The 20,694-nt window shown below is 32.7% G+C and overlaps 1 protein-coding gene across 2 annotated transcripts in view; it reads right to left on the reverse strand.

The window, feature by feature from the left end:
• Positions 1-20,064, reverse strand: part of LOC142973969 (kin of IRRE-like protein 2) — a 142,073-nt gene extending 122,009 nt beyond the window's left edge. For both annotated transcript variants that reach the window (XM_076116018.1, XM_076116016.1), the window contains exon 1: positions 19,793-20,064. The gene's annotated coding sequence lies outside the window, so the exon portion shown is untranslated. The remainder of the gene's footprint in view (positions 1-19,792) is intronic.
• Between the last annotated feature and the right edge of the window lie 630 nt (positions 20,065-20,694).

Below are 20,694 nucleotides of genomic sequence, written 5' to 3' on the forward strand. Positions count from 1 at the left end.
CTCGTAGCCTGACTACTAATGTACTATTTTTGGCACCTTTCCGAAGAAAATTTTGGAGCCCGATTTTCCTCAAGCACCAAGTTCTGTGAAATGTCCTCTTTCTGTGAAATTTCGTCTTATAGAAAATGTGTCTCGATAGAGCCTCACGTTTGCTATTGGCAAATGGTTGAGCAAAGTTAGTAGTCAAAGTATTGCTAAAACGATTTTTTAAAGGCTAGTGCCGAAAGAAGAGTGGCGCTTTGTACCGAACGGAACTGCTTTAATAATTAAAAAAAGCTAGTTCGCTTGTTTCATAAAATTTAAAGTCTAGGTATCAAATCTGGTTCATTTAAACCAAATCCACTTCGCTGCATGATGGGCTACTTAAACCAATTATATTTTGTATTTTACATTTTCCTGAGCAATTTTTAATAAATTAAATACAACCTTGTCCTGTTAGTAGGTATACACAAGTCAAATTAGGATTAATAGCAATATTTCTAGATCATTTTACTGTTAGTTTGTCCTTTTTGCTCATAAAGTAGAGCGACAAAATGTACATTTTCTTGTCTAAGTTGGACGGCTGGAGAATTACAAAGCCTTTAACTATTCTTACCGCTAGAACTTACTTTTGTTAACAGTAACATTAACTGCTATGTGATAACACAAATAAAAATAATTTCCACAGATAGATATTTAACACAATACACATGCACCTTCTAATACGGTAAGCAGATATATTGACCCGTGTCTATTCCGCACCCAATACACGTTTTGCCAATAGATTACATCCAGTATGACAGGTGGCGCACCCTGCCGACTAGAAACATTATTATATAATAGATAAACGTGGGGATTTCCGCACAACAATATCCCAGTATTTGCATCGGTAGATTCATTTAGGTGTGTGGTTTAGTAGCCCAGGTGAATATAATGTTCAAATTATTGAACACTAGTATTCGTAACGGTTGTAGCAGACAATGGTTTAAAATCGTGTAAACGATATTGTGTATTTTCGGAACCAAGCATAGCGTCTTTTAGATGCCAGTTTGTCATCTACTTCTTAACGAAATTTAATCTTAAGCTTTTGCACGAAAACAATGCGGCCAATATGTCATGGAAACGGCTAGAACTTTGGTAGGTACGAAAATACTGATAAAATTTTGAATAACAGTTCACAAATTAGGGAACAAATATTGTAAGACTATTTAAGAATGAAATAAAACCAATCACATTAAAAACTCTGCTTAAACACAAGCAAACCATTCGATAAGATCATTTTACATTGTGTTCCTAGCTTTGCACGGTACTCGTAATCAAACACGTATTTTTCAGTATCCAATCATTCTGAAAGCGACATTATTCCTCTAGGGAAGGCGTTGTTTGACAATGTGACATGAGGTTAAAGGAGTCTGCTCACTACACCGTGATATAGCGTGACTATTCTATCTACGCAACGGACACGGTAAATAAATCAAGACTATCACAGTATTAAACATTTAACGTAGAGTGCTATAGTCTGACAATTTAATAAAAAGCCTTGCATGTAAGGTGCACATCTGGTTGTTATCAAAAAAAAAAATTAGAACATCCATGACCCTCAGATAGCTGACCTCCCTGTCAGATACAGAGCGTTATTTTGGACCTACACAGAAGTATTATTAATTAAATCTAGTTAAATCGTGCATTATAGGGCCCTCTATGAAGTGATCGGACTATATCCTCTAAACGTTTCTTGTTACTGCACTTGAATTTCTCTAATCGAAATCAAGATAATGTAGATACTCGATATTTTGGTTTTCAGGTAATATTCAATTTCAGAAGCTTACTTTGCGTATGCTCGCAAAATTCAGCGTGCCTTGCTTCGGCAGTTAGATCAACAAGCTTTTAATAGAGGTAGAAGATATGAAACTACGTTGAATTACCTTCGATGCTTTATTATTAACTTTAGCACTTTACGTGGAAAGTCGGGTGAATCCCACATTTTTAAATCAACAAAACGTGCAACCATAAAATAAAGGAACACGTCTATTTACAAGAAAGAAACAGTGTTCTTCCAACGGTTTATTAGAACAAAATAATGTTGCTTCTTCCGCGCTACATAAATAACAAGTTATACCGAGTTACGCGGTTGAGTGTGCGAATGTAATTTACGAATGAAAAATAACGTTTTGCCAACGTTTATATGATGTATCGTTGGGCTTACATTAACGCATTAAATTCTACAGTACGGCGATTTAAATAATGCTTGGCCACGTCGTTATGTTAATAGTTCGTGACAAGGATGTGGATGCAAGTCGAAGTGGGGCTACGCATTCCTGTTTTATAAACACCCTTTATTTTATTTTTCTTTGTTCTGTAACTCGACGTTGAATAACGGAGAACAAACGTTGAAAAAAGCTAAAAACTTAACACTGCGTCTTTTTGATAACATGTATTGCAATTATTGTAAACGCATACCAGAGATAAACTAAATACACCAGCGTTTTAACTGTATTCTGTAAATTGAGTTTTTACCCAAATATGTTGACTGTATTTTTATTTTTGTTAAATTTTACTATAGTAATCAAGTAATCCCCAGGTTCTTTAAACTTTCGTGAACTTTGACCATAAAAAGCGTATGAACGTATTATTAATATTCTATTCACCAGAATTATACTTCCATGTCAATATAGATAAACCGGGCAAATAATATAGTGTGACAAACTTGAGTCCCGCGGGAGACGCTGGCCTAAACTAACACCAGGTAGAGGTGTAATAACGTGAGGGACTCGGTTCTATAATGGGACATCGTGAGCTAAAAATAAATGGGAATATTGGGACGAAAATAACAATAACGTATATTATATTCAAATGATAAATACAATTCAATTTAGAAAATAATTACGCTAATGCTTTAAGAACCTTAGTTAATAATAAGTACTCTGTTTATATAAAAATGAAAAGCCATTTCGAAATAACTATTTAGACTGTAAAAATACACAAAACTTCACTGAATAATTAAATGTAACTGATATTTTTGTCTCGCGAATGTAGCTAAATCGCCATCACTGAAGTACAATAGTGAGCCCCATAACACGACCCCATCCCAAAATAAGCGACAGTTACAAACGGCTCACTATTTTGAATGCATTCAAATGTGCGTAGAATGTCGTAGATATTACAGCCTCCAGTGGCGGTGTAAACAGTATTTCAAGCAAATACGTACCTCTTTAATGGCATAATAAATCAGGCTGTACATCACCACCCAGTGTCAAGGGGGAACCGAGTAATAAACGTTAGGATCCAGTCGATTTGTCTAATTGTCCTATCGTCACAGGAGAATTTCGACGTGCGGTATATGCACCCCGTAATAGATAGGAAAGCCGTGGCTAATTCAGTAATCCACTAATAGCGTGAATACGTTATATAATAATTACACGCCTTGCTTCGGCTGTTATGGGTGTTGCAGAATGTTCGCACCGGTGGAATAAGAATAAGGGTCCGTCCAGACTATGGTGTGGAGTTTCGTGTGTATTTAAAATGGTATCAGGCATTTTTTCGTTCTGTAATGTTTGTTTGTCGAATAGTTAGTGGCCTGGTTCTGTAATGAAATGCTCTTTTAATACTGTTGGATGCTTAAGGTTTATAAGTATACTCTCTACATATTACTTAGCGTAACTATGAATATGCAGAAAGTAAATTTTTAAAGCGTCCATAATGAAATACATAGTTTTACAATCTCATTTCGTAATTTTATTTAGTTTACTACAATCCTATTACTCTAACTACAAATATGGTAAAATAATTCCTTCAAAAAGCACAAAACCAGCGCATTCGGAATCCTTAAAATAATACAAAGCTGAAATTCTCACTTTGATAATTAAATTCGTGCTGGCGTACACTTACAAAACGTTGAAATAATTATACGGAGCTTAGAGATTAATAAACTAATGACAATTTACACTGGGGTTGGTAATGCGGAAGTTTGTTGGTCTGTACGTTTGTCACAATTTTGATTGTTTCGAAAGTAGGAAAATTACAACAAAAATGAAACAGGAAATACATTTTTGGGGAAAATAATAAAAATATAACATGAAAAAGAAGTTTTAAGGATAAAACAATATTTTTTACAAAACACATTCACGTGTAAAACAACATTACTTTTGTTTTAATGACGTGACTTCACGTTTTATTTGATTAAGACTGTTTTATGATTAATTTTGGAAGAAATTGAATTGTTTATTAAAAAGTCGATACAAAGACGGTACGGTCCGGTAAGGTAGATGTGAGTTGACATTTTAAAAAGCAAGAAACAGTTAGTTCTGCTTTTTTAAATCTTATGACTATCAATCAGTTTAGTCTAAAACGCGGTATATGTCTGCGATGACGCTAAATCCATACTTCCATACTAATATTATAAATGCGAAAGTAACTCTGTCTGTCTGTCTGTCTGTCTGTCTGTCTGTCTGTCTGTCTGTCTGCTACTCAATCACGCCTAAACTACTGAACCAATTTGCATGAAATTTGGTATGGAGATATTTTGATACCCGAGAAAGGACATAGGCTACTTTTTACCCCGGGAAAATATCTCATTCCCACGGGAAACAGCGACAATCGGAAGAAACCGCTTCACCGCTTTTTACAGTTGCACTGGCGCTTTCACTAGATGGCGCTACTGGCAATATTAAATCCGAATAAGTAAGCCTACGCTTTGGAGATTTTTAACCGATATTTGATTATTATGCTACTTACGTTATTCTAATCAGTTGAGGTTATATACTCTTTCGAATTGATATTAGTTTGAAATAGTTTCCACTAAATATTTCGTGTTAGTTATAATAAATTTGTTTGTATATTCTTTTAAGTAGTTTTAATTACATTATTTTGTATTTCATATTAATATTATACCCATTTAGTGGTATTTGGTAGAATTTCGTGTAAGTTTAATTATATATTATTTTAAGTAGTTATGAGTATTATATCATAGTATATGGTCACCCATCCACGGAACAACCTCAGCAAGCGTAGCTTAACCTTAGAGATGGATGCGCGCGGTTGTTACTTAGCTACGAGGCTCTCTAATCTATACATATATTATAAAGCTGAGTTTGTTTGAACGCGCTAATCTCAGGAATTACTGGCTCGATTTGTAAAAATATTTTTGTGTTGAATAGACCATTTACCGAGGCAGGCTATAAGCTATATAACATCACGCTTCGGTCAATAGGAGCGGATTAGCAACGAAAATTGTTACAAAAACGGGGAAAATTATGACCCATTCTCTATTATGTGACGCAAGCGAAGTTGCGCGGGTCAGCTAGTAGCATTATATTACAGTGTAACGTGCGTGTATCAAAATAACATAGTCCTTCAAACACCGATAGCATTTTCTTTTAAAATATAAAAGATACAGAAGAATATTAAAGGTCGTGTCAAATTAGTATTACCATCATCAATGTTGCCAATATTGAATATAAAGCGAACCTAAAAATACGAACAGAATGTTATTAATGAATACGGTATAAATTTTTCCCCCAAAATTCACTCGCGTTTTACTAACGAAGCGTAATAATTGGATTCATATTGAATATCATGGTAACATAAGCTCAATAAAAATCATTATTCTCGGCTAATTTTATTACAGCTGGCTAGTTAAATTATATGAAGGTAATAAGGTAGGTAGTAAAAATTCTGTTATGATAAAATACATCCGGGTCCGATGTCCAATTTTTTTTTAATGTTCAATAGTCAACATTTCATTTAAAATAAAAGAAGCACTGAAAATATTGTTAACACCAACGACACGCAAATTTAAAGACTGATTCAATTGTAAAATATATTTCTTTGTCATTTATTGAAAGAATTAATGAAAGTACTAAAATCTGTTAAAGGATTCTAATGCCCTTCTTAAAGAAATATGCCCTAAACACTTTTAGAAAACATTAAAATCAAAGATGAACTATTTTATATTCCTATAATCGGATAAAATAAGACCACTATTTCACAAAAGCAAGTTCTAATTTACAATGCATTTCACTAAAGCCGGTGCTCAAAGAAGCGCTCCAATAGCAAGCTAATAAAAATAGCTTGAACGTATAAAGTAATCAGTTTTGTAGTTTTCTTTTTACATAGAATCAAGTTAACATAACAATGCGAATCTATTTTAAGACAATTAGCTGTGATAATGCAAACAATGCATGTTTAAACTATAGGACTAAGGACATGTTGTAAATGGCGAAATGTGATTATATTTCATACAACTCTTTCAGGTATAACAGGTGTGATATTATAAATGTTAAAGTAGACTAGACTTCACAAATCGTAGACATAACGTGCGAATAGATCTGAATTTCTTAATGTCAGCTTTTACAGGAATGGGATCAACGATGTCCCGTACAATTGATAATTGTGTTATGATTTTTTTGGATCCTAGATTTCGGATACCACCAAGCTATATTTCATGAAAATTGATACATCATAGGTATAATAACCGTCAATCTAGCAGGTAAAGTACATTTTTGCCTTTTTAATATTAGGCGGAAGTAGGAACTATAAAAGTATTAAGAACACCCCTTTTAGCTCAAGATTAGTTCTTACCAAAGAACTTATCTTGAAAAAAGAAACTTAACAAACAACAAAAGACGAAGTTATGAACTTAAATAAGTAACTTCATAAAAATAGGTTTTACTTCATAAAGCCGGGGAGATAAGGATATAAAGCTAAAACATAAATAAACATTTTACTGCCAGTAAGGAGGTAGTACACTAAAACTGGGGTTTATTTATTCACACCAAGAACATTATGCCTCGTATATTAGCAGTGCAACATTGAATGCAATAATCCGAGTAATTTACATTTTACAGATGTAACTACTGTAACTAGGTATTTGCTTACCGTGAAATGCAATTTAGTTTTGCATCTTGCGTTAGCAATTCAACTGAAAGTAGGTATCTATTAATACTCAATATTTATGTTAGATGTATATAAGTTGTATATGACTATATGATGTAGTAAGTTTGTATGACTGTATACTTGCCCCTTTATCACGCGAGCAAAGTGTGAGACGAATTTATTGTTTTATACATATATGTAAACCCCGGTTCCTGAGTTAGATTTTGCAGTAGTTTATCTATTCAACAGAGTTTAAGCTCATATTAAAATGACAGTTTGAATAGATAAATTAGCACCAAGAACCGGGCATAAGTTACTCACTGCTTATCATTTTTTTTTATCCAGTACTGCCCCACTGCTGGGCAAAAGACTCCTCACGATCAAAGGAAGGATTAAGCCTTTAGTCTCCTAGGCTGGCCAAATGGCGGTTGGGGGCTTTGCATGCTCTCAAGATATGTAAAAAAATTGTATGCATGCAAGGTTTCACGATCACGATGTTTTCTTTCACATTTTCATTGGTTATCATTAGTAATTTTCCAATCGGGTAATCTTCTCTGTACCAAAAAGCTAATGCGTCTAATCTTAATCTAATTTTAAGCCCGTTAAATAATACAGTCAGCATCAGACCGTCTAAAATTTCGTTGTTTCTAATTCTATCCTCTAATTAGATATCTACCAAAGGAAGCCGGTCTAGCGTAATTTATTTACTTAACCTGGACCAAACGCTGAGATTTGTATCTAAAAATACGTAAACTCAATTACAGAGTCTGGTCTATGACCTTTTATTTGATCATAAGAGTTTAATCTTTTAAGCACTTTTTTTATAACAGATGATTGTTTTACCTTTTTTTTAAATCGGTAGAGATTGTAAAAGCAAAATGTTTACTAATAATCATTGCCGGTAGAAATACTAAGTTCAAGATATAGTTTCAATTCTTTAAGATTTTTGGGGACTGCAATTTTTTTCTGATACAATATTTTGACATTTAGTTTTAGCCTGTTTGTAAATGTAAATACTAAAGTTACGGAAAAAAAAGAATGGACATAGTACGTACTTATACAAGTACATATTTTCATATAATACATTATTTTCATTCAATTTCGGCATATTCGTATGAAAACTGTGAAACGAGTTGTCAAACCTTCATCAGAATTTATTATCACCCTTTGAAAAAGAAATGATTGACATCATTATTGTTCTGTTCGCACAATGTATTATCTCAATGTCGGGTCTCGATTAGGAATAGCTTACAACATCCTTTTACAAAACGTAGCCATACTGATAATGAAAACAATATTAAATTAATAACAAAGGTAAAATAAGTACTAAATAAATGACTGTTTTTCCGAGTCGAGTCCTGGCAAAAAAAAATCCGAAGAATGCATGATCAATTTTCGTTCGCTGTACCAGCAAATTAAAAACTATTACCGTACCATACCTATTATTATATTGTACAATAATTTTTAAAACTGCGAAAACGAAACCATTTCATGTTATATTGTATCGTGCAACCTAACCTAAATAAACGCCCCGCTCAGAACCCCTTTGAATTTAAAACAAAATAAAACACGTCACGAATGATAACCCCTCATAAATAAAATAAAAAATCTCATGAAAAATCCGAGTTAGGTCGCCGTAAAGTGCCACCTACTTAATCTTCAACAATGGCACAGTCGCCGCGGTCAGTTCGCGTGTCAAAAGTTCACGACTACCTATATTTTGTACATTTTGTATGAGCACGCACGAAAGCCTACCAAACGTAGGGCGGGGCACCACGACAGACGCTTTCAAGGGCAAAAGGGGAAATAATAATATATTACTGTGTCTAAAAGTACCGGAAACTGGCAAATCAGTGGGTTATTCATGTGATAATGTCCCGTGAATTAATTTTACCAAAATGAATATGAGGTTTTTTATGCGCCGGAAAATTTGGCGGTGTGCTTTTTGTTAGGGGATTTGAATGCGCGGGGCCAAGAGGGCAACGTTCTGTAATTAAGTTGAAGTAAACTTTCAACGATTTCGAAGAAACATGATTTGAATAAAGCGTACCGTGCTATTCTTTCCTGTAATCTCTACAAATAAATTTTCTTTGAACTGCTTGTCAATAATAAACGTCTTTAAATAGTAGTGATATAGACTCGCTACTATGGAATTTGATTTTATTGCTTCTCTCTTCATTAATGAAAGGAAACCAAAAGCTTAACGCTTAATTATTTTTAAGAGAAATTATAACAACCGTCAAACTATCCAATGTCGAATATAAAAAGATCAATGTATCCCTTCAATCAGATTAAAATTTAATATAAAATGTTTTATTTATGCCTCACTAACTTATTAAAGGTGTGTTCGCATGAGCGGAATCCATTAAAACAACAATTTATAACGGTTTATGTCACAGATTTCAAAAGCGATTAGTTGGCATACATAAGTAATAGGTTAAATCACTGTTTTAAATTGACATTTGATACTATAATTTTTAAATAGATTGGCTATTGTGTTGGTCGTTTCAATATGGTAAATAAAACCTTGGAAAGTATTAAGTGTAAAACTTTTATTTCACTATGATTTAAAACGAATTGAGTAAGTTTTTAATTTAATTCACGTGGAGCTTTTCACATTTAAAAAAAAATAGTATTTTGTTTGTTATTTTTCGTTACTCTAATCTTATTTATTTTACAGCCTATATAAATAATGACAACATTTTATTACTATCAAAATAGAGTCAGACTTTGGAAAAATCATAAACTAAGCTTCAAGTTGCGTAAAAATTCGGAATAAAAGGATAAGGGAATAAAGTAACATTCTAATGGTAAAATGATTCTACAAATCGGTTTTTATTCAAGCGTTAATCTCAGACCATTTTTACAAAAAAATGTCTTTAATTTCGTAATGACTACTACTATACATTGATTTTTGGGCGTTTTCCTCGCCACTACTTAAAATCCAAACAGGACGCATATGACTTCATTAAAATAATGATATAACAAACCATGTAATTACAGTCACTGTGATTTAGTACGTAATATAGTGTAAATGGCGTGACATGTTCTGAATAATTCTCATACTGTACTAAAAATATTACTACCTACATAGTTTTGATGGTTCTAGCAGTAGAGTTTATGACAGCACATTACATTTTCTTTTTATACGATTGGTAGAGTATGCCGCTACTGGTTTTTGGATACATAGTTGATGATATTTCCCATTATCATACATAATGAGATTTTATCAGTAAATAGCCAATAGGTTTTACTTATGTATGTACTTACTAAAGACAAGCATTAGATATCATTTTCCGTTACTTCACGATGCTCCATGCATGGATAACAATTCTAAAAACATGTGTTTGACAGAACATCGATAATAGCCGTAAAACAATATCAGCGCGATTTTTTATAGTCACTACTATATGACTAAAGTTTGACATCTAAAATGCACTCTATTGTTAATAAATGCTGATCAGGGTTTCATGCAAAATTAGTCAATGGCTAGCCGACTATTGATAGATAGTCAAATTGGTAGAAAAGTCACACTAGGTACCGGCAATAGGTTTAAATTGTTTCAAAAATATAATGCGCCTCTAATAGACTAATTTATACAAACTCGTCATTCTTCTAATAACAAATATAATAAAAAAATCTATTACTTTAGCCCTCAAAAACAAAGTTAACCTTTCTATGAAATACCAACCAAATCTACGGCTATTATAAGTGTACACGTTGAAAATGAGTTCAAAGAGAATTACTTATTTATTCATTTGAATTTAACCAATTCAAAAACGTATTTCCCGTTGGCTAGACTAATTATGATTGGATAAATTATTAATTAGCCAGCTAATTAGTCGTATTTGACTATTATAATAATTTGAATATGTAAATCTTAGAATTATTTAATTTTGATTCTGTATTTATTTGGTAAGTCGTTAATTATTCAATGAACTACGGTGCAATGTAGAAATTAAATACGATTTATTCTGTTAGAATCGTATGTTTTGAAAGAAACAATGTACATTGTACTTACATATTAAGTTACAGAATGTAAAAATGCTGTTTAACATCTTTTGAAAGTTCTTTGTTCGTTCGTGACATTCAATTTTAAGTGCATAATCTAATTGCAGCAAATATCATCTTTTAGTCGTTTTAAGCTTTCAAGTATAGCGCCTGCAGCGTACAACTTTTTTGATTATTTGCCAATTCCATCTCACCATTTGCACTTTATTCTCATTCCATTATGGAGGGCTGTTGGAAATAAGAGCTCAAAAAATCTAATCAATAATCAGTTTTCTGAATGCTAAAAGGGAGTTACCATTTATAATTGTTCTCCTCTATGTAATTTTTTTGACATATTTATTTTCGATTATAAACGCTACAAGACTATTAAAGGCTGCCTCCGTGGCGCAGTGGTTTAGGTCACCACGCCGATACCACTGTGTCGGGAGGTCGTGGGTTCGATTCCCACACGGAGCAATTATTTGTGCGATCCACAAATAATTGTTTCGGGTCTGATTGTGCTTTGTGTCCGTAGTTTGTATGTTTGCAAAAGTCCCCGCGACACAAGAGCAATTCTTAGTGCTGGAGTTGTCTTTTTAAAAGAAGAAAAAGAAAGAAGAAAGGCAATAACTATGCAAGCTGGCATTCATCTACCGTGTATTGTATGAATATAACCCACACATTGTTAGTATTTTTGTTGAGACTAGCTTATTTATAAAATAAATTTAAAAATTCTTCTTTAAATGTTTTTTTATACACATAAATCCCACCGTATGTTACATATCAGAACGATAAACATCCAGATAGGTCACAATATAAGAGTTCGTCGGAAACACGTCGCCTGAGCCACAGGCCGGAAAGCGGGACAGCGTGACACAATACAGGGACGCTCATATCCTGTAGTGCGTGACAACTACACGCTGTATATACAACTTGTTGACGTAAACTGTTTTTCTATCGCTTGTATAAGGAAGGCCTTTAGGAGGGTTTTATTTTTTGCTTAGAAATTACTTTTGAAATGTTTTTTTTTCTAGGAGTATGTTTGGAAATATCAAGAGTAAGGGCAGTTTTGAAGATGGTACATACAGTTTGTTAAACAAGTCAAAATTTTAACAACATTGATTATAAGAAATCAGTCGCGTAACATGATCTAATCTACTTTAGAAATGAATGTGTTGTTAAGGAAATGTTGAAATAAATGTTATTCCAAGCGTAATAATTAAAGAAAATTGCGAAAATTTTGTAGTGTAACTGGCAATAATAGATTTCCCGGTTTTATATTTCGGTGTATTTATTCAAAAACGGGACTATCAATAATATTGGAAATGTCTGAATTAAAATCCACCATTCCTAAAACTTGGGTTTAAATTAAAAACACACCGCAATAATATTATGAAAGAATATTAGTTTGCATTCCTCGCTTAATGAAATAAGAAGAAGAGGAATGGCAACAGCGCATTGCATTAGGTTATTGAAAAAATGGTAATGTAGTAGGTAATTAAATGCGCATCAATGATAATATAGCGACGCGACGTTGCCGTTGTGGTCAAGGATTAAAATCATTTGTTGAAATATGGTGTGTTCTGGAATTATTTGGACTTGGCTTTGTGTAATGTGCTATTAGTTTTGATATTGGAAACGTATTTTATTTAGCTTCTGTACTGCAATTCTCTACCACTATCAGCTACTGACGACCGGCTAGCTATCGAATTATTTTGTACAAAAATCTGATTAATTTGTATGAATTATTTTGAAGTACCTTTTAAATGTTAATCTATCGTACGGATTGTACAGAACCACGTTACGGTAGGAGTTATAGTCAGTAGCACTGTTACAATTGAAAAACGATACGCGAACAGAATGAAATACACAGCTCAGGCATCTGTAATTTAGCGATTTTACATAATACTTGTATTATTTAAAGACGTTTTATGTAAAAACATAAAAATTTATACATTTACAATATTTTCTCATAGACGTAAGTTAAAACGTGGAAATGACGGTAAAAAACAAACTTTGATATTCAAAATTATATTAAGTGATTTAGAAAACGGACATAATTTCTTTAAGCAAATGAGGAAAAAACATTATTTTTATTCTTTCTCCTTTTAACGTCAAAAAACATAAAGACCAATCAAATAAAGTTCGAAGATAAAACCTGCGCAAAAAATCTTTGTGGAACTCGATACTCATAACAAACAAACCTACTTGGTGTGAAAGGTTGGACAATGTTTTTAACATACTTCAAATAAACTTGAACATTTGACATTTGATCGATGAAAATTCGACACTATCATATCGCAAGCCGTCATTAGTTATTTTTTTTATTACTGAAAAAACTGAAATAAATCATAAAAATATGCTAACATGTGTTTTTATTTTTTACAAACTTACGCCTGTAAAGACTGGACCCTAGTATTGTTCGGAGCTTAAACTTACCCTTATTTTAGGTTCGAACAAAGCCTAAACGTTAATGTACAAACAAAGAGGCGTTATATTTTTCACAAGTTATTAGCAGACTGTAGAAAGAAAAATGTATGTTACACTCCTGTAGCGTGAAAATATTATTTCTGTGTTATTTAATATTATATTTACGCTTGGTAGGTATAGTGTATTTTTGTTAATAAAGGGAACTGTTGAAACAATGCAAATACAATTTTCGACTAAAAGCATATATAAGCCATCCAACGTGGCAATGCTGCCAGCATTTTGGGTACGTTACCAGTCGACGATGGTGAGGAGAAATTCTACGACGCGTGACGCACTCCTTTTGTATCCATATTTTATATTGTAAATATATTGTATAATTGTAAATATTTTTTTTTTTTAAATTATTTCTAGTTTAGTTTAGTTGTTAAAAGTTATTTATAGTAAAGCATATAGATAAAAATCGACGATACAAACTACATACATACGTCGAGATACTATTAAACTTCGAAACATTCCAATCATTTTAAACTAATTAACAGGAAACTGATAAACAATTATTTAACTAGTGGCTTTAATGAGCCATTATAAATATTTACTAAATCCTCTACTTATATGCTTATGATACATTAAACTGACCACACAAAACATACACATTTAACTACATTTATGTATTTTAGCGCGGTTAAATGAGCAGTATCCCACATTTTCATTTCAATATACATTTCTATAGCAAACATTAAAGGCAGTTTTTATTCAAACATGTATTTAAATCTAATGTATTTGCAGCAGATTGCACAACATGCGTTTTGAATACGATACACGGTAAAGCTTTCTATGTTTCGTGCGTGAGTAAAATAGCTAAAAGCGTATACGGTTTTAAACCAAGTTCCGTGCTTTTGGCCGAACTGTTGGCCGAATTCACGTTTAATATCCATTAGAATGAAGTTTTATATGCAGCTTTTAAAATTAACTGTGAAATTTTAAAATGAATATAAATGGAGTGGTGATTTTGATATAAATCCTTTTTTTATTTTATGACCGTGATAATGTTGTGATAAATGTGTTATAGTGCGAATATTTTTTAGAATTTAGATGTTGCGTGTTTTGATTATATATTATTTGCTAAATTTATATAACGAATCTTCGTGTTAAATACCGAATGTTAACAAGCCATTCCTGCTCAGGTTTAACTTTTAATAAGTATATTGTATAGTACATTTTGAGTCACACTATTCATCAGTAAGCTAGCATGATTTCAATACCAAAGTTGTATTTTTGCCTTTACCACGAACAACCTTTTTCAATCAACAAAAACACTATACCATTCAATAAATTGCGAACAAAAAGTAGCGTAACATCGTTACTCTCCATAATGCCTTTTACTAGTCAGCCTTTCAACTAGTACTTGTAACTTCCGAGTATAAAGCCTACGCCACCCATTCCGACCTTTACGACCTAAGTAGAAGATTGTACGATAATGTCATCATACTTTCGTTGCATGACAGTATAAAATTGCAAGTGTTTAGCTATGTAAAGTGATGCCCATAGCGTGTGTTGTGTCACGCGATTATAGTATTGGTTGATATAAGTGTAGGTTTGCCGTCGGATGATATTGGAAACGATAAATACTACCGAATAAAAGTACCTCTATGTAATGTTTAAATAAAAAAGTATACGTTATGGTCAATTTTTGTATAGTAATATGAAACATCGCAGCCGGTTGATTCGAACATGATATTAACTTGTATTTTGAAAGTTTAAAAAATACAAATTATAATTAGATTTTATTATTATCAACCCAAAAACAATATAATAAACACTATATATACTTTAACAAAAATACAACAATGAAAATCGTCAAAATACACGTTGTATACTTTATCAAGACGATAAGTCTTGTTGAGAGAGCTTTCAATAACACGTGCGAAAGTAAATAAAAAGCAAAAAGAATTGCAAAACCGATGTCCATTCTATAGCAATAGACCTTTACAACCTACTACTTTTTAGCAATAGGATAAATCCCTTCGAAAAGCCACATGGTATATAAACAAACAGATTTTTTTTTGCAAATACTGTAGCTGCACAATTTTTTTTGTCTATAGAATTTTGGTAAGTTCATTAGATGTATTCCCATATACACTGAAATATGAACTATCTTTAATTCGAGTATATCTATACTTTAGACGATAAAATTAGGACGGCGTATTCAGTAGACAATATAAAAGTTGGTTCGCAGTTATTTTATGGATTTGTACTTCAAACATACCATGGCAAAGGTACTTTTAATCAGTCCAACCACACGTGCTCTGATATTTCGGACAATAATACTGATGATGCCGGAAGGCGTTTCACGCGTGTTGGTGCGGACCGTCCAACCGTATTTCATGTGCGCTGAATCGCAAGCCAAATGGCTGCTCCGAATTTTCCCTTGATGAAAATGCTAGGAAGCATGCATAGTATGTAGTAGAGACAAAACATGGACGTATTGTAGCTCAATAATTAGTAAATCCGACTTAAGGCCAGATGCCATTATTTTTAGTTACTATAGGAAAACCATTTGTTTGCCTTACTGTAATTTCTTCAAAATAACAGATGTCACATATCCATTTCAGTTTCAATACACTCATAAAAATTTTGCTACCGGATCTTATAGTCAAGATTGCGCTGGTTTGAAGCATAACTATGGTCCCATTGACATGATAAAGGGTCAATCCACAAGGATTCATAACACAAAAATGTTTCCATCTAAATTATAAAACATTACTATAATTGAAATTTCGAAATAAACACAAATGAAATAGCTCTCTACAATTGTTTTACTAATGTCATAAAAGTTACCACCATTCTATTATTCGGTTGATTTCTCCACGGGACCACCTTAGAGAAATCAACCGAATAATATGTTAGAGGTTGACAAAAACATTAACTAGCAATAATAAATTCCTTTGCCTTTTGTTTCAATAAAGCAATTTGCAATACACGTTCGATGCTTATTGTTTCAAACTATACCCATTTGTTAGTTCAACTGTAGCTTAGTTAACTGTTACAATACACTAGAACTAAACTAAACTGAAACCTCTGAATATTGCAAACATGAGTAAAATACTCGTAGTTTTAGACTCACAAAAGCGCAAAAAATGCCGGGAATAAAAGTTCAGAAATTCTAGTGTTTTATAAAAATAACTTTTACCTACGGCTTGAACTACAGTTCCGTTGAATGAAACGCTTTGAATAACGCCTTCTATTGTACTTTGACGTATAATTTTATTAGCTACTAACTTTTGAAGTTGACTTATCGATGTTGAGTTAGAATTTGTAGCTTTTAGCAGTACCTACAAACCTTTTTTTTTGCAATAAGGCGTAAGTAGGTACGGGGAATTATCCGATCACAAAAAGTAACTCAGTATGCGATGCAATATACAACAACCCCCGAATAAACATGCTTCTTCGAAACAAATAGTTTTGTTGTAAGTGTGAACTGAGACTACAACCTCTTGGCAGTCTTATCAGCGTAGCCTTAACCATTGCGCCATGATCGTAACATACAAGTTGTTTTTATATGTTCATTTGTAAGACGAGTTTGAAACACGATACATATTAATACGAGTGATACAAATAATATCATGAATATAATAGTCTCATATGAGTTATCTTAGTAAATGCACTCTGTTTATTCATATCGTGTCAACGACTGTACATTAACGTGATAAATGATTGTCATAATGAATGTTTATGAAGAATGAGAACAAGTGTTTGATATGATCAGTCATCGTTAATGTTGTATATTGGTCTATTTTATTGTAGACTATTTTGTAACGAGATATTATCACCGCCATTACAGTATTATCTCTTGAAGATTTGCGCAGAGGCTTAATATACTTACGCGTACATTTTTTTTTTCTAAAACGTTATAATAAAAATATTACTAATTATTGAATTAATATTAACGCCGGGAGGGGACGCCCTAGGAAGACACACTTCTTATATAGGCGATATCTTGCAAAAAGGTCAGGTACTCCTAACCAGCGGTCCTGCTAGTCAAGATGTTTGGGTGTGAATTAACCAAAGGAAGTTTGTTAGGATCGTACCAAGAGGAGTTCTCTGCTCTCTGCCTATTCTTGTGGGAAGAGAGCGTGATTTTAAATATATATTATGTGTTGCATTAATAACAACATTATTTTGCAGCAAAATTGTACAGTCATCAACTATTACTATATAGAGTGTAATTTAAATAAACTCATTCATTCATTTCAGTCCATTTTTATCTTCAGATTACAAACGTACTACGTGATAATGATACTAGTAAAACCTACATTGCCTAAAATGTTCTCTCTTTAAGTCTTTACCCTAACAAAAAGAAAATGATCCTACAATACTAAAAAGGTTCTCAAGAGAAACCGTTTATTAAGTTCCCAGTAATCAATCTAATTACTCAATAGCTTAGCAGTTTCAATGGTAGACCATTAATCGAATCAAGTTTGTACAAATCTGCCGTTATTCTGCTTTATTAGGCTCAAAGCCGTTCCCATTCGAATTCTGATTAATATTGAATTTCAATAAAATTCGCGAACGCCATGCTTTATTATACTGTGAAATTAGAACGGTCTTTAGTGAACTTTGTCGAAATCAAAGGCAGTGTATTTAACTTGGATTGACATGATACTGTATAGATTAACTGAACAATGCTTCATCAAATAAATGATTCAAAGAAATTACTTTTTAATGGGTATGTTTAGACTGATGATTGTTTTACTGGTAAATAGATAATAAAATAGTTGTGTATCTTCCGGGTCATGTTTGATTTTCGATAGCTTGATTTATCATAATTTGTAACCTTCCCTAGCATACGCCACGTGCAAGTGAACTGTTTGATTACATTTTTTCGAGGTTTTACTTACTTTTGAAGCAGTTTACAAATGTTGGTTTTCCCATTTTGCTAGGTCAGAAGTTTCAGGACCCTATAAACTAAAGAGAGATTTTTTAACCCCAGTTCTGAAATGGTGACGTATAGCCTATTTCCATCTAGTGTAACGTATTTTTCAAAAGGTACGCGACGGAATAGTCTCTCCAGAGCTTAAATTCAGAGAGTATGTTCTACATGCCAAAAACTCAATATTGCTACCTTATATTAAAAAATATAAAGATATAGATAAATATAAGTTTCAAATATTAATAACCTAATGTAGTTAATTATTTTATCTCACATTTAAGAATAAAACTTTGAGAAAAAAGTTTCAAAAGGAGCTACTAACGCAAGGAGCCAACTAAAGAAAATAATGTATTTGTAAGTAGAAATGTGAAAGGAAAAACTAGTCCCTGTTGCGCACCTTTCGGCTCTAAACCTTACATTTTACTACACGTGAAGTTCGTCGGAATATAACTGTTAGTTTATCGACACAGCCGTTTAAAGTATTCGATTTCTAGGCTTCAATATTAAAGCTCATTTTCACGATATATGTATGAATAAGTGTCGGATAACCTATGCGATAGATAAAGTCACGGTAATTGTATTGCAATAACTGAAAAATTTGCATGATAAGCTAACCCGTACTTATTCGTAAGTGGTTATCCATGACTTAATAAGTTGCAGATATATCCGTGCCAGATGTGTAGAGTATGATCTACAAAATGTTAATGTTATCATCATATAGTTATTTTTTATATTATCGCTGTACTGTGAGTACATACGTAGTAGCATAAGTATTTAAGTTCAGGTTTCAAGAAACAGTATAAGTCAAAGCTCATTATAAAATCTATAGCGTATAATTTCGAGGCCTCTATTTACTATAGAACCAGTTCGACTACTTTGATATGGACATGACAAAAACAATTACTAGTTCCACTCTAAAATATACCTGCCTATAAAATAAACATAACATTATCCGAATCTTCGTAATACACTAAAAACTAAAGGTACTACAAATAATTGGATTTGTCGTAACGATAATAAGGTTCGATTGGAAATAAGTAGTCATTACGAAGACAGTTTACGTGAATATTTTATAAGAACCATATGAAATTACTTCTGTTTATGGGCTATTTGTATTTTGTTTTCGATTGTACTTTCTATGAAGTGTGTACTTAAATATGAGTGTGTTTTTAATTAATTGGACTCATTATTAGGTGATAACGGAATTATGGAGCTATTTTTGGGAATTATTGACAATTGTCGAGTGATGCTTTTTAATTCATTAGATTCGAATTGTCGGAAAATTAATTGATGTTCATATTTTTATTAAATTACATTCCAATCATCAGAAGTAGTAGTAAGTATTCCAGTAGTAGTTAGTTAGTTAGTAGATACATAAGTAAGCATAAAACAGACCCCTTTTAACAATATTAATATTTTTCAATGGCTTAGAAAAATTAGCTTGATTTTTTTATTACGTTAACGTGAAGTTGCTAATAATTCACGGTAGGCAATCGTACAACATTTTTTTTGACATGTGTTATAAAATTACTACCGTGTTCTTTTCACTATCTACACAAAACATTAAATAAAATATTAATATGCACTCACCTGTATTTTAAAAATCCATTAACAGTAGATTCACACGTATACACAATTATGTTCAAAGTTTCAAACAACTACATGCTACAGACGACATTTACTACAAACTAACTTAAAACAAACTTCAAAGTTTAATTATACACTCACTTAAATTAATGTTATATTCGGTACATTATTTTACAATTATATACAGGGTAGTTCACTTTCGAGTTGACAGTTTTCGTCGCGCGCGCGAATCGCCACGAGATCCAGAGAAAACCGGTGGGAACTGGTACGAACTGGACGGCGTGCGGCCAATTACTGAGGACCTCACGCAAGCCCGCGCTAAACGCCACACTGCGCATGCTCCAACTCGATTGACACCCGCCAAGCTTATACACTAATACTAGAGAAGCGAATATTCATAAGTTAGTTTTTAGTTTTGTTTAGAATGTTTCTCGCGGGATCTAAATGGGCCGTTGAGTTTGCGAAATCAAAACAAACTGGAAAATCGAAGCGAATAAGCCCGAATGGGACCTATTTGTATTCAGGCTTTGATATAATTTCAACGGAATGGGTTGTTTAGTTTTGTGAGAAATAGGTGGGTGAAGGGTTTTATGATTACTTTTCTAGACTTTTAAATGTAAGAGTCGACTAAAATTAGTTTTATTAAATGTCTAAGACTTTTACTGGCAGTGTTTCAACTTTATTGGTAAGTACTGAATAACTTTTGCGTCTAGGAAAATTGGCCTGCGCACTTTTTAGGCCGTGAAAAATAATAAAATATTTAATTTAAAATCTTTATTTTTGCGAACCACGCAATACGTTGTTTCGTTGTAACTAAACTTTGCTTTAGGCTTTGTTTCTAATCAGGTTGAAATTCGACGCTCTACCGTTGCAGCAAACACTGACTGATAGACAACGCTCTCTGA

Source organism: Anticarsia gemmatalis, chromosome 7 (assembly GCF_050436995.1).
Source record: "Anticarsia gemmatalis isolate Benzon Research Colony breed Stoneville strain chromosome 7, ilAntGemm2 primary, whole genome shotgun sequence".
Lineage (NCBI taxonomy): Eukaryota > Metazoa > Arthropoda > Insecta > Lepidoptera > Erebidae > Anticarsia > Anticarsia gemmatalis.